General features: G+C 38.5%; 1 pseudogene across 1 annotated transcript; it reads right to left on the reverse strand.

Moving 5' to 3' along the window:
* Positions 1-4,621: 4,621 nt before the first annotated feature.
* On the reverse strand, positions 4,622-5,631 carry LOC311176105 (actin-related protein 2/3 complex subunit 1A-like; annotated as a pseudogene). Its single transcript has one exon. The product of its transcript is annotated as an actin-related protein 2/3 complex subunit 1A-like (transcript).
* Positions 5,632-5,848: the final 217 nt, after the last annotated feature.

Here is a 5,848-nt window from a genome sequence, read left to right on the forward strand (position 1 = left end):
CCCCACCCTCAGGTCCCAGCCACCTTCCCTTTGGTGGTGATGGGATTTGGAGTTCCCAGTGTCTTTGGCTTTGACCTGGGGTGGGGGTGGAGTCCACAAAGCCTATATGGAATTTGCTTTGGGACATCCTTTTCCCCCTAACACAACTACTAAGAACATGCTGGTGAACAGAAGCTTTATTGGTAACATGAAAAGTTAACACTTGTTTCTTATTTACTTTTTAATTTACTTTTCACTAAGTAGAAGTGGATCATCAGTAAAGGAATTCATCCTTGCCAACCTCACCTTCAGGAAGTTGAGGAGAAAGGAGTGGTTGGACTTGCTGATTCAGGAGAAGCAGAGTTGGAGGAGGTAGAACTGGAGAGACGGGCACAGTCAGTGTTACTTTACGGAAATACTTGGTAATTTCTGTCTGATGGTTTGCTCTTCACTTTGCTAAAAATGTTTGTGTATGGCACCTATCCTTCTGAACCATTTACTTTAGTTTCAGTGCCCATATCGTAAAAAGGTCCATATTATAAAAGAATCAGAAGCAACCTTGAACAATCAGAACCCTTCTCCCAGAAAGTTTAATGTCTGTTTTCTGGAACTGCTTTATGTCTTTTTTGTCAGGGACTAATTCCGAAGCAGTCATCTCTATGAAGTCTTCTGTTAATTCCTCTGTTGGTAACCCTTCAGTTCCCACTTTTATTTTTGGTATCATATCCATAAACTCTTTCATGATTTCATTGATTGACTGTCATAAATTGTTCAAAGACACATACAATATCTGGACACAGCTTTTTTTCAGCAGAGATTTATTATTTTGGGTTTATGGCTTTTGTGGCTTTTTCTGTAACAACAATGGCATCTTTGGTGTTGTGATCCTCACAGACTTTGATGTTATTATACCTGTGGGAGTCTTCTTCCATAGTGTTGACTGTCCTTCTCATAGAGAACCATGTAATGAGTCCTAAAGGTCCTTATGACCTCTTGATTCAGAGGCTGAGTGAGAGATATAGGTTTGGGGCCAAGACCATTTCAGTGCCTTCGATGTTGAATTCATAGGGTTGTGGTTGGCAGAGGCATTATTCAATATCAAAAGCACTTTAAAAGGCAGACCTTTTGGTACTTCCTGACTTCAGGGAGACTGCCTGGGTGGACCCAATCCAAAGAAAGTGTTCCCATTGTGCAGGCTGCCTTGTACAACTAAAATATGTGCCACCTTGTGTTTATCTTTTGCCTTCAAAGCTCAGAGATTGACTGATTTAGAGGTATGGGCAGTCCTGGTCATAAACTTGACTGCATTTGCTCAAAACAGAGTTGTGCTATCCTTTCCTGCCTCAAATTGTGGTGTTCACTTGTCTTTACTAGTAAAATTTCCTGTGGCATTCCCTCCCCCCACCCCACCCCCAAATAGGGCACTTTCATCTGCATTAAAAACCTGTTTGTTTGTTTAAAAGGTATCCTTGCTTTTCAGTGATTCACTTAATGGCCTCTGGAGTTTATGTGCTGCCTTTTGGTTGATAGAAACTGCTTCTCCTGCTATCTTGGTATTTTTTAGCTGAACCTCTTTCCAAAATTATCAGACCATCCTTTGCTGCCATTAAATTCTCTAGCTTTAGCTCCTTTACTGTCCAGTTGTTTTAAGTTGTCATATAATGACTTTTTCTCAAGTCATATTAGAGTCTATAGGTATGTCTTTTTTATAGAAGCCCTGCATCCACATAAAACTTGCGTTTTCAGTAAGAAATAAAATTGAATTTCTTAAAAAGTACAAGGTTTTCACACTTGGCATAGCTTCAGGAATGACTTCACGAATTTTCTTCCATCCCCCTCTTTTAACAGTGGTCTTTACACTGGATTTATTTATCTTGAAATGACTTGTCACCATAGTGCAGACCTCAATCTATGATATATGTTAAGAAATTCAACTTTTTCTTGTAATGTCATGACTTTTCTCTTTCTTGGGAACACTTCCAACCAACATCACTAGTGGCACCTAATATGGGTCCCCTGGTATTATTTAAGGTTTATGGTATTGTACTAAACGTGATGAAAACACATGAGAAACCTCGAGGGATCACTTTTTACTGTGATACACAATTTATTGGAGAGAGGAACTGCTCACATGGAGATGATTAGTGTCCCATGGAGTTTTAGCTGATAACAACACTTGAAGTTACAGCAATAGCAACAGAGGTGACCAAAAATATTATTTCAGTAGTATAGTATGTATTCCAGTTAATTTTGTGCAGTTGTGATGTAATACTTCATCTTTATTTCTTTTTTATATTTCTCTTGATTACAAATGGCTCCATGTTTGGTCTCTGTATTAAGTTTTGATAACTTTTAACTTTTAATAGTAGAGTTTTGTTATGGTAGTAAATGATAAAATAGTATCTACATATTTTATGCATTCTTGACATATCAGACCTTTTCTTATTTTTGAATTTCTAAGCCTGTGGTTCTTATTCAAATTTTTTCAAATTGTTGCAGATCTCCAAAAAATTCCACTGTGCTTATTGAAAAATATCTGAATAAGTGGAGCTATGCATTTTTGACCTGTGTTGTTCAGAATCAGCTGTATATGCTTATTAACTGCATGTGGCCTGTACTGTGTTTGGATTGTAAAGACGGTGCCTGACTAAAACCAGAAAAACTACTGCTCCTTTTTCATGTTTACAGAGTAGCTGCTGGTTATACAATAGTCTGGCCACTCCTATGGCATGCATCCCAGAGCCAGCTTCTCTGAATTCGAATGGAGTTAGGGATACCCTGAAACAACCCTTCCAGCCAACCCTTTAGGACATACTGTGAGTACCTAACAGAATCTGACACACAAATATTTGATGAATGGAGGAGTGTCTTTTCTTTTTGAAATTGTTTTTGGGGAGGAGTGGCAAGGTTAAGATTGAGTGAGATATAAATAACTTCAAGGAATTAATTTCCTTAAGACTGCCAGGAAAATATATTTGCATAATAAAAGAATACATTTTTAACACTTTAAAAAGTAAGAGTTAAGAACTCATGCTCAGCGAAATAAACCAGAAAGAAAAAGAAAAATACCAGATGGTCTCACTCATAGCAGGAATTCAGAAAACCTAAATAAGGGACCAGGAAAAAGACTAATTATAATAAAGTAAAAATCAAAATCAATAAGCAACTATAAACCAGACACACACTACAGTAGGGGGAGGAGGGAGTAAGAGCAAAACAGGGGGGTGGGGTGGGAATCGTTTGGGGATTATAACCAAGAGGAAAATGCAAAAATGAAAAATGATGTAAAAAATATATAAAATTAAAAAAATAAAAAGAACTCAGTTTTAGGGTTTGCTAGTTTTCATCATTATAATCTGTTAAAGGAAAATATAAATTGTGATAATTAAATGGAGAATTCCAGAGAAATTTTGACTGGTGAAGTGATAATGCCTTTGTAATAAAAATTATAAATATCAATATAATTAAAGTTTAGGAAAACTTTAATAACCATGATATTGTCAAAAGTTAGAAAGTCAGAGGAAAATCTCTTAAGTAGACGTTTATTCCAGGGTTTTTAGCATGCAATTGAGGAATACCCACAAACCCCAAACTGTTAAGGGTTACACACTCTAAAAGGATTTGGCCATCTGCATGCACAAAGGCAAAGAAAACTCACTCTTACTGTGATAGGTCTTTAATAGAATTGGTGTGCAGGAAGAGAGGAGAAAAAGCAATATTCCTAATGAAAGCTTCCCAATAACGCACCACAAATTACCCATGCCCTCATGGGAAAATTCTTGGTCCAACAGGGTTGGCTAGAAGTAGGGTTGCTGAGAATTGTTCCAACCATCATAATTTGAATTTAGTTTGTATAAATAGGAACACTGAGTCATTGAGATTAAAAATGTAGTTATTCTTGGAGGGTGGGGCTTCTGGTTTTAGGTTACTTTGACCTAAAGATACATTTATGCTATCTATGCACAGAGGAAGTCAATGCTGGGCTATAGTCTCTTTTTGAAGAATGCATCCTGGAGAAGCAAAGACTGGAGAGTGTGTCTGTTGTTTAACTCTATGTCTGGCTTCTTGGTCATCAGTGGGGATTGTAAAGGCAGGCAGTTGATTTTGCATATTTGTTTCTGTATTAAAGTTATGATGATTGACTCAAAGTATAAGGAATGAATCATTAAAGCCTTTTTCTTGCAGTCAGTGATTTTTGAACCTTTTTTTGTGTTGGTAGCAATGAAAAAAATCACCGAGTCCTTGCTGGTCAGGAAGAAATTCAGAATTGTCATTGTATTCTGGAATTACGTGTATTTTTCAAAAATCACATTCAGTATTTTTATTTAATTTTATATCCATTTACATGCCTCTCAACCCTTTCCTTTTAGTGTGACAATTTTCCTTAAGAGAAGCTTTGGTCAAGAATGGAATGAAATAGCACAAACAAAAGCCAAAGCAAAATCCTAATCACTGCAGCAGTGATTTAAAAAACCAACACTTTCACCAATTATATTCAAATGAAAACACAAAAACATTATTTGCAAGACATGTCTTCTGCGTGTTCTTGTGACTGGCTTTCCTCACCATCAAGCAAAATGGTGGTACTGCCTTCAGCAGCATCTGTCAGTTTGTCATGCTGGTCGTGGAAGCTCACTCTGCTTCACATTATCTCAAAGCCTTTTGTAGAAGACTCTAAAGTCTTCAAATCCCAAATTGTCATGGCTCCTTCAGTGCAAAAATTTGTGACAATCTTGTTTGTCCATCTCGTAAATGAACACTTGAGTTGTGACCCTCTTGTCCATGTTTCGGAAGTGTTTCTTGGCACACATGTTATGTTGCCTACTCTGTTTTGGAGTGTCTAGCATGGAGATGAAGGTTAAGCAGCCACATCATGATAATTAAAGAGCAGTGGGCAGCAATCATGCCAGCAGCCATAACACTCCTCTCTCAGACAAATGATATGCTTAGGAAGGGCAGGAACTCTGTTTTCAGAGTTGAGACCTTCACGCATTTTAAAGCATTGGCAACAGACACAGTGCTGTCCTGTTGTAGTCAGGCCAGGCAGCTGCCGCTAGCGGGGAAGCTAACCTCATGTACCCAACCACCAGTGATACTGCTACCAAACTCCTATATCAACAGACCAAAGGCATCTTGCTGCCCCAGGTTGTATTGACTGGCTTTCTATCCACTTCTTTAACGTAAGCAGAAAACATTCTGCATTTAAAATCACATGATCCTGCTGCCAGCAAAACATTGCTGGGATGCCAGTCCAAGCTGAGCACTGTGGAGTGAATCAGCTTTTTTACATGCTTGTTTACCCCCTAGTCATTTTCAGAATGGAAGTAACAAACAGGAATGAGCCCTGTTCCACTTAGCATAGCAACTATGTTCTCTAGTGGGAACCAACTGACAGAAGTAGCAGTGGGTTTAATTATCAGCATCACCAGGGTTGGCTTCCAGACACCATCTTTCTAACTCTAGTCATAGGCATTGTGGTTTGCCCTGCAAGTGACAGTGTGGTCTCTCTTGGAAGCACAGTTGATGTCTGTGATGTGTCCTTTGTGCTCCTTGAGTTCATGAACTTTTTCACCTACTGGCTCCCATTCTTATAGATGTGCACTTTGTGATTGCTGGGGCTAAGGTCAATCTGAGTGTGATCCCTGTTCCAGGCAGAACAGGTGATTAGCTCTAGTGAAAATTGACACAGACATTCTTCTTAGTGTTTTCAAAAGAATGGGCACTGGGATAGGGTAGTTGGACCATGTTGGAATGGAAAATTCAGACTCTGGTTAGTGAAATGAACTGCCTCCAGTGGGCATGGGTGGAGGACTGACACCCAGAGGACCATTGCTTATATTTTCATGGAATGATAGAGGTGGATTAAATT

This window comes from Talpa europaea (assembly GCF_964194135.1).
Source record: "Talpa europaea genome assembly, chromosome: 8".
Taxonomy (NCBI): Eukaryota; Metazoa; Chordata; class Mammalia; order Eulipotyphla; family Talpidae; genus Talpa; species Talpa europaea.